Consider the following 10,165-nt stretch of genomic DNA (forward strand, 5'->3'; position numbering starts at 1 on the left):
GAACGAATGCATGGTAATAAAAAAGCTCTTAAAAAAAATGACCAATATAATTGTTATGTAAAATATAAAAAAATAATTCAAACTCAATTAACGCTCAGCCTAGACAAGGCTCAAGCAAACCCGCTCAAATTTGCTCTTGCCTTTAAGATTCAACGAGGTCGACCAAATTATAAATTAGATACCACATACAGCCCAAGATTTGCGTTGAATTAAAGTCAAATGTTTGAATAGGCATGTTTTAATTTCTATTTTAGGTACCACCACGGGTCGCTCACATGGCCAGGGGTAGTTGTGAGGGCACTGGATCAAACCCCTCTGGCCACGGGTGTGTCCGTAACTTTCAGAGGTGAACCACATAAGGCAGTGATGGTCTTGGGGCCCCACACGGAGCTTTCCTCGCTTCTGCATGGTTTCCTTGTCGTTACTAAAAAATCTACTTTAGGTAGGAATGCAGACAGTTAGGATTCAGGTCGAAATTAGAATCTCTGACTGTACTAATTTGTTTAGTTGGATTCGGTAGCCAAAGTTTGATCAGATTAATAATTGGTTCCGGATTTGGTATTGAGTTTGCACCCAAATCCCAGTCTGAGTCCAACTATGATCTAGATTTTAAGGTAGCTGGATTGGAATTTGGTTTTAGCTAATGCCCATTCAAATAGATCCAATCATGCCAGTCTCAGTAATGCCTAGATCAGACTCTTGTCTGACCCGTTTATATCCCTAATTTTAGGTCATCCCCAATGAAGGAGTTGTGAGTTTTGCATTACGGATTGGGTTACTAAATGATGCTTTTTTAGTCACGATATAATTTAAGATAGGCGCCCAAGAAACCACTCAAATGATAAATAGGTCATATCACAGAATAAGTTATGATTGTTGTACCCAAGGGGTTTGGCGTAGTGGGATGGGGGCCTAGACCGTTTGATGGTTAGTCTAGGTTCAAATCCCATGGGCGTCACCCCTGCATAAGCCAAAGCTTGGTGATTTTCTGGGGTTGATGGGTAAGCCCTCAGTAAGTACGGCAGGCAGAGCCAGCACGGCTAGCTCTATGTGCTCGGGCTAGTTTCTCCCAGTGAAGAAAAAAGAAAATAAAACTGCAAGTACTCAATATCATATTTAGGTATTGTCTCTTGAATTTTTATATGCCTAAATGCATGTATAAAATGGGCTTCATTTGATGCATCACTTTTTTATCAGTTGGCTTGGGAGAAGGTGCATACCCCTGCTCTGGGTTAATCACGGTGCGAGTGCCTTTAACTGGTAGGCTCCATAAGAGCTTGGGTGTCGGTGACGCTACTTGATGTTTACCTCATAGAGGGTTAGCCCATTAAGTAACCCGGTTCCCGGTGAAGGTTTTAATATATATAAAAATAATGAATAGTTTGGCTGAGGCCTCCAATTGATTCCAAGTGTAACTCCTTTTGAATCTTTCGTTTAGTTTCATGAAATGAAGATGGGGCATACCTTGGAGGGGTTCAAACTTATAACTGTAACGCCTCCAAAATTTTAACCTTAATTATTATTCAAATATTAAAATTTTGAGACCAAATTTTTCTTTGATAAGTAAATCAGTTTTTATAATGCAAAAATGATTTTAAAAAATGGTTAAGACTTTGGGCTGAGTTACACTAAAGATAACAATTAAATCAAAATATATGAGACATCTACATTTTAAACCACATACAATACAAGACTGAAATATAAAATATTTTAATTTTATTTTAAATTAGAGTATAAAAACAATAATTCGGTCTTTACATGATCAAGTACCTGAAACAAAAAAAATCATGTCTACCAAGATCACAAGATAAGAGTATACCCTCGAGGATGCAACTCGACCAATCCTTCACTTCAACTATTCGTCATACTTTACTTGTATTACATGTGCTCCATAAAACGGGGTCAGACTCGCTAAAGTCTTGTAGAGCAACTGAAACTAAAACTTAAAAAGAACATATCAAGCATTTAAATATAAAGACATGATATATTATTCATCAATCATCAAGCAACAAACAATAAAACAACATCCCATAAGTCATTCATTTAAGCATTTAAACCTAAGGCATTTAAAAGCATTCCATCACTTAATATTTCATTCAACATGAAATCGTAGTATAAAACATAATTCGTATACATTCAAGATATAAAAATCATCACTTGATTATATAGATGCATCTAAGACATTGAGGTCATTGCATTATTTTCATATGCATTCATAATTCTTATAAATAATAAGTAACATCATATTTGACCATGCCAGCGTGAAACACATGCGTATACTTCCTAATTAAATCAGTTAGATATTCATGACACATTAATCATGATACATATGTGTGATATATTCAAATCAGACAATCATAATGTAATCATTTGCAAAAAAATTATATAGGTATAATGTGTCATTCACCTAATAAGTCAACCTAGTCATTTATAGGCGTGATGTATCATTCACCTATTTGCTAATATAAGCATCACAATCATAACCTTATATTAAGATCTAAAATCAATAAGGATTTAATTCTCATATTTGAGTTCAACATATACTCATAGTACAATAGAAAAGCCAAACTTATAGATTTATAACTGACTATCTCAATAAAGTCAAAAGATCATCATAATTTATCATAACATTTTATTTATTCATAATAAAGATTTACAAGATCTATGTCGGATCACCTAGTCTCGAAAATGTACAACCTCACAAGGAGTTACCGCCTTAGATAGATGGTATGTTTGGTCTTGAATAATGCATTTTCTTACAAAAATATACCGTCTTTGCATGCTACCTGCTCTTGAACAATACACGTCCTCATAGAGACTTACCATCCTAGCTAGATTACCTGATCTGGTCATGCACACCCTCATAAAGAATCATTTGAGAGCAGTTCTTCAACGGGTACCATATCCAATGAAAACTATTATCATACATACATAAATATAATTGACCACTCTCAGGGTCGATAGCCACCAAAACGGGCACAAGCATGTATACAATCAATAAGCATCACATCATATATCACTTCATATGATATTTAAATCATAAAATCACACATTTAACCAATAATGTTCCATGAACCATAGTTCACTATTGAATTCAAATATTTATCGCATGCATTCATAATTTCACATCACGTGGTGTTTAAATCACATCATACAAAAGCATATTATCCTACACATCATATCATCACAAAAAATATTGCATTTTGTAAATTGAACCTTGAAACATGAGTTTTATGCATGCATACGTAAACATGCTCATTTCATAATACGAAGCAACTTAAACTCAACATACATAACTCTTACATAGTTTGAGTTATGCACACAGGATTCAAGTCCTATGTATACATTTTTACTACATGAATCAATATATCACCATAGATATAATTGCGTAAGAATAATATGTCAAAATCTCATTGACCATCCCATCGTACATCATGCATACATGTTCCTAAAGCAAACAAGACATATAAGTTCAAAACAATTTATAACATTCAATGCATTCTTCCACACAAGAATAAATGAGTCCATCATATGACAAAACAATATATATATAACATTTATAGTATGCATCACACAGGACTTATATGTATCCATAGTAGTTATATGTGCACTATATATCAAACTTATACAAGCACACAAAATAATATAGTATGCACAATCCAAAGTATGATGCCACACATTGCGTACATATTATACATTCATAAGTGCAAGGGCATTCAAACCCACACACAGGTGTACCTGCAACAAACACACTCCATATTTCGCTAACTAGAATCATGATAAGCATGATCTTCGAACTATAATCACAAGAGTCCTAGATATTCACAACTAAATGAATTGTGTGAGAATGACAGTGTTGCATACAATAAAATAAATTTATTGAGTGATGCATTCGCACCACGTACTTACCACATATATTTACTCGATTTGCATTTCGCATTGTAATGCATTCAATACACAATGACTTATAGTTGTTTTGATACTTAGCATGATTATCACATTTTTGGTATATTTTGCACTCAAATGAGCTAAACATATAGGCAACCATAGCACCTCTAAATATCCACAACTACGTATGATATATGCACATAATTTATATTTGCAATTCAGTTAAGAATTTAACGTCATACCATATGATTATAAGAATAATGTCTAAACATGCTCTCTACAAGTTCAGCTAATGTATCTTATCTTAATAATGTGAAGAACAATGAATCGAAACTCGAAAGATCGAAGGGTTTCAAAATCCACAAGAACCACTCAAGCAACAATGCACTAAACTCTTGGTGTATGGTAAAAAATGCCAATAGCTGAGATATATAACATAATGAATATTTAGGTTGGTTGGTTAGCAGCTTAAGCACATCTCTTCATTGCCAGAACAACGCCAACGATATATATATATCAATGAATGAAATTCAAAAGCTATAAACACATTTTTAATTTAAAGATAAAAATGAGTTATTTATTTATTAATAATTCTTAAAAATTATAGATTTTACAATAACCAACAAATCAAAGATTGAACATTTAGAAAGTAGGGTTGGATAATGAATATGGCAGCCCATAGCCCAGCTTATTTGGGCTGGGCTGCAAGCTTAACATTTGGGCCTTGCTTGAGCTGGGGTGTGTTTTGGCTGTAATTGGGGAAGAGATCCCCTTTTCAGAGGGGGTTAGATGTAGGGGTGTCAATGGGTCGGGTTTGACCCGGACCCCACCCGTACCAAACCCTATAGGGTTAGGGTTTGGTGATAAATAAGAAGGGCCAATTACAACGAGTCAGCCCCAAAGGATCCGATTAATATATAGAGCCATGTATGGTTTGTGAAATTTCATATCAGACCCGGGCCCGAACCAAGTTCTGAGTAAGATCTGCAATTTTTCAATGTAAAAAAGGATAAAAAATATTATTTTATCGGGAATGGTTCAAATCTGGTTCATGTAATCCTTATAGGATTCATGAATGGTTTCTCGTATGGTGACCTGGGACTGGACCCGGTACCAGTATCTCAAATGAGGTCTGGGTCTGGTTCCATATGGGTTCTAACCAATCCCGACCGTTGACAGCCTAGTTAGATGAAGGCATGCCCCCCATGCCCTGATCCGCATATTCATGGATCTCCTCAGCAATCCATGATGTTAAAAGGCCTAAATCTCAAATCCCACCGAAACAATATACATGAAGTCCATATCACAAGACTCAAGCGAGATTCACTGTATACAATGGACGTTTTTTACTCCAAAAAGGGGAAAAAATGAAAAGTAAAAAAAACTAAGTAGCATCTTGCTACCATTTAGCTAAATGAATATTATAAGTTGCATTATAATGTACGATACCTGCAATCTCAGTTGTTCTTCATGGTTTTTTCTTCTCTCTTATGATATTTTAGGATGGACAAAGAAATAAGACTAGCTAAAATTTGGCTCTTTATTACTTTATTTCTAAATGACATTTGCACCATGCATTTTTCTAATGTAACAAAAATTTGTTTGGATATATATATAGTCACTAGAATATGAGAAATATGAAAACTAATATATATGAACCGTGATTTTCATGGATTTTTTGTTCTTTTCTCTTGAATCTAACGGAAGGGATGTGATCTACACTACAAGAAAATTGTTAATTAGCGACGGAAATTTGCGACGGATTTTTTCCGTCGTAAATTTGCGACAGATTAGCTAGAGAAAACTAATTTCATGAATCCGTCACTAATTAGCGACGGATTAGCGATGAAAAACTTGCATCGCTAATCCGTCGCTACTTAGCGACGGATTAGCGACACCAATTATTTTGTCGCTAATCCTCAATATAAGAAACCATTTTAGCGACGGATTTAGCGAGGGAAAAATTCCCTCGCTAAATCCGTCGCTAATTAGCGACAGATTAGCGACGGAAATTTTCCGTCGCTAATCCGTCGCTAATTTTCGATTTAAACCGAGCGCGAAATTTTCCCTCTCCCCATTCGAAATTTAAACTTACCTCGCTCGATTTAAACCGACTTCGGATACTGAAGCAAGGTAACGAGAGAGAGAGAGAGAGAGAGAGAGAGAGAGAGAGAGAGAGAGAGAGAGAGAGAGAGAGAGAGAGAGAGAGAGAGAGACTAACCCGGCTTCAGACTCATCGGTCTCGTCGGCGACAAGGAACTCCACGATGCCGAGTCGGAGGCGAGAGAAGAGGATGGGAGGGAGCTCATGATCGGCCTTCTTCTTGGGGTGGTTGGAGCGCTCGACCTCCTCGGCACCGAAAGCCGCATTGTAGAAGGCGACAACATCGGCTGGCCTCGGCGCCTGAACCACGAGCTTCGGCCTGAGCATCGAGAACTTTGCAGCGGATTCGCCGTCGCTCTATGCTCCGCTCCCGTTCTGGTGTTCCCCTCCTTCCTGCGCCATCTCTCACTTTCCCCTTCCCCCGAATGCACGAAATGAAACCCTAGAAATGCAACCACAACGAAGAAGAGGTAAAGCGAATGCACGAAAATGAAGAAGAAGAAAAAAATACGAACTAAGCAAACGCCGGTTCATAGAGGACGGCGATGCCGGAGAGCACGCTACTTAGCGACGGATTTTTTTTTATTTTGTTTTTAAAATTTAGCGACGGATTAGCGACGGATAATGTCCGTCGCTAATCTATCGCAAATTAGCGACGCCAATAACGACGGATAAGGTTTTTCGCTAATTAGCGAGCAAAAATTCGCGATGGACGCTGTCCATCGCTAATCCGTCGCTAATCCGTCGCTAAACAGTTTAGCGATGACTTAGCGACGGATTAGCTATGGATAGCGTCCGTCGCTAATCCACGATTTTCTTGTGGTGCTACATGCTTGGTTTTGTAAGATCTTGCTCTTGAATCATCCAATTTTGATGCATAAATGAGATTTTTTAAAGCTTTAAAATCAATAGTTCATAGTCTTAATAAATATTCAAGCATTCAAAAATCACATTTTTTCATCTGATTCCTAGCAGATTCACCATGCCAAGCACATCCGCATGGTTGGATTTGCAAAAAAAGTATTGAAAATGCCCATATTTCAGGTTTTCATGTTCTAGTTTTCATATTTCAGTTGTCATGTTCTAGTGAATATATATATATATATATGAGATTATATGCAAATGAGTTTTTTTTTTAATAAAATTAACCAACGGAGCTTAATACATTGAATAATAACTGGCGGGGGCCTTCCTAACCGCAGCTTGCCTTTAAAAAAAACCTTATAGATGTGATCTATAATGTTTAGGTTAGCTCTTTCATAGTTCGATTATAAGGGGTAAGAAGCAACTTTATGAGCCTTAAAGGCCTACAATATATGTGCAGTATTTTGTTGGCTCATAAAATCCTGTATTGTTATTGAAAAAACACTACCCAACAGCCGACCTCCAGCATTTGAACCATGATGAATTCATCCATGAAGTCCTATTAGAATAATAGGATCCATATGAAAGCTATCCAGTGGTATGGGACCAGAATGTTGAAAAGAGAAAAACAGACGAATGAAGGTGCTTAAGGTGTGTTTGATCCGGAGGGCACCTTTGGGTGGGGACAGACCGGCCCCTACCTGAGTGCTGTTCTGCGTTTGAAACCGCAGGCAAGAAGCATCAGGAACAGGATGAGCCAGTCGCATCCCCATGGTGCGACCTACCCGTCCAGGACAAATGCCAACGTGCGTCGAGTCAATCATGACCTTAGTAATATATATATATATATATATATATATATATATATATATATATATATATATATATATATATATATATATATATATATATATATATATATATATATATATATATATATATGAGACTGTAATGAGTCAAGTTTGTCTTAGATATCTGACCCACCTGACCCAAACTTCTCCTTTACACTCATAATTTTTGAAATTTTACAATATATTTTCATGATATATTTGTTGGACATATGGATCGGGTTCAACCCATTGGGTGACCCAATTTGACATTAAAAGCTTAGTGGATTGTTCATATTCACTGTAGCTCCTCTCCCTCCTTCACTATATAAAGGAATGACTGACTGTAATGGATGACAAAAAACCATCGTCATATAGTAACAACTTTAACTTAGCCCACATTCGGTTCAGTGGTTTCAGGGTCCTGCTCATCGTCGACCTAAGGCTTGGGCTTATCATGGGCGTCGACCGAATGAGGAGAACACCGATCACCCACATGCACACTTTATGGCGTCTTCATGTACGCTTTTTGTGTATGTTGATCCAAAAAATACCAACAATGATTTCTCATCATCCAATGCAGCCAGCCACCCCTTTATATAGTGAAGGAGGAAGATGAGGTACATGAATGTGGACACTCCACATTCACCTAACCTCCTCTCTTATAACATTAACCCGCTAAGCTTTTAATGTCAAATCGGGTCATCCAATGGGTTGGACCCGATTCATATGTTCAACAATATCTAATTCACAAATATCATAGTTTTATTGATTTTAAAATTGTGTATTTTAAAATGTTATTTATGTTTTATTTTTTGTTGGTTTTACTGTGGTATGCTATGCTATTGAAATTGACAAAGCCCAAAATTTTGAGTTGGTAATTGTTGTGGTTTAGCTTAAACGCCCCTAGGAAATCCATAGTGGCTTGCAATGTCTTCAAACCAGTGTTACCTGGTGGGAAATGCATTTTCTGTGAAACCGTTTCCTAAATGAGAAACTCTGCGTTTCCAAAGAAATTATGATTAACATGTTTCTGCTTCAACGTTTCCCATGAATTTCCCACTTATTTTCCTTGGGTTTCTCAAGTGTTTCATTTCATTGATTTATCAAGTTATTACAGTTTTTTTTCCTAAACGTTTTGCATGTGTATCCTACACGCTTCCCAATCGTTTGGCAGTTCATTTCCAGTTTCTCGTTTCACACGTTCCTGAAAAAAGTTTTCCAAGACGTACGCTCCAATCTCTTCTCCCTTTCTGACAACCTTGCTTCAACCATTCTTACTTTTTCCTACTCATTCCATTGTAGCCAAGTATAATAAACTTGCTCATTTCAAAGCTTGCAAAGATCAACCGTTAACTCTACCATGACAATACCATGAATACACGTCTCGTATTCATGGTGTGCTCATTTTCACCTTTAAAACGCTCTTTTTTATTTTGACAGAGAAAGCTGGGTTCAGGCATACCCCACCAGTTATACAACCATATACCATTAGGATTCGAACTTGCAACGCTCCGCCGCAAGGTGACGTGCACTAACTGTTGCTGTCAGACAAGCAGAGCCCCCCACCCCTCCTTTGTTTTAATCATCATTACTCAATTGTTTACAAAATTCAAACATTTAAATCCTACAGTTTCCCACTTAAGGATGGGGATGTAAGCGGGTCAAACTCGGTTTGGACCTAGGCATCACTAAATCTGACTTAGTTGGATTCGGATTATGAGTCTCTGACACATGTGGAAAGGCAATGCAGAATCCAGTTTCATTTAGTGACTAAGATATATTTTATAAGTAATCAGGCTCGATTATCTATTAGATTTGGATATGGTTCTGAATCGGGCTCGTGGTATGAAGATATCTACATATGGAATTCAAATATGACTAGTCGGATTCGAATTCAATTAAATATGTGTTGACATCCTAACTTAGGGATGACGATTGTACGGATTTATGGCAATGAATCACTTCCCCATCAGATTTGATAAATGATTGGACTTAGTGAAGAATTCAAAATCTATGTTCAATTGGTTCATACCAATAACCCAAATGCAGTTATGCTAACCATTTAGTTATTTTAATTCCATAACGGTGGAGCCAAACAGATCCGGGCGTGTGGTAAAAGGACATCCGATCCATATCCGAAACCAACATCCCCATACCAAATTAGATTGGATTCAGTTCCACCAACACACAGAAAACTCCGAACCGTTTTGCTTGACCAACCACAGGCTGTCAGCTTACCACAAAATATGATAATCGAAGGAAAAAGCTATAACCTTTTAAAAGTAAGTCTCCGCACTTTCAATTGCCACGTATAACTCATATTTATTTATTTCCCATACTCCTCTAAAACTTTCAAATAATTCCCATTAAACCACTAAATTGTCAATCTGTCTGTACTCCATAATTGGACTTGTCTTTTGGGTTTCATCATTTGTCAACTAATTCCTTACCACTGAATGGCAATGCTTGTTATTTACACA

Source organism: Nuphar pumila, chromosome 2, assembly GCF_984573655.1.
Source record: "Nuphar pumila chromosome 2, dmNupPumi1.hap1.1, whole genome shotgun sequence".
Lineage (NCBI taxonomy): Eukaryota > Viridiplantae > Streptophyta > Magnoliopsida > Nymphaeales > Nymphaeaceae > Nuphar > Nuphar pumila.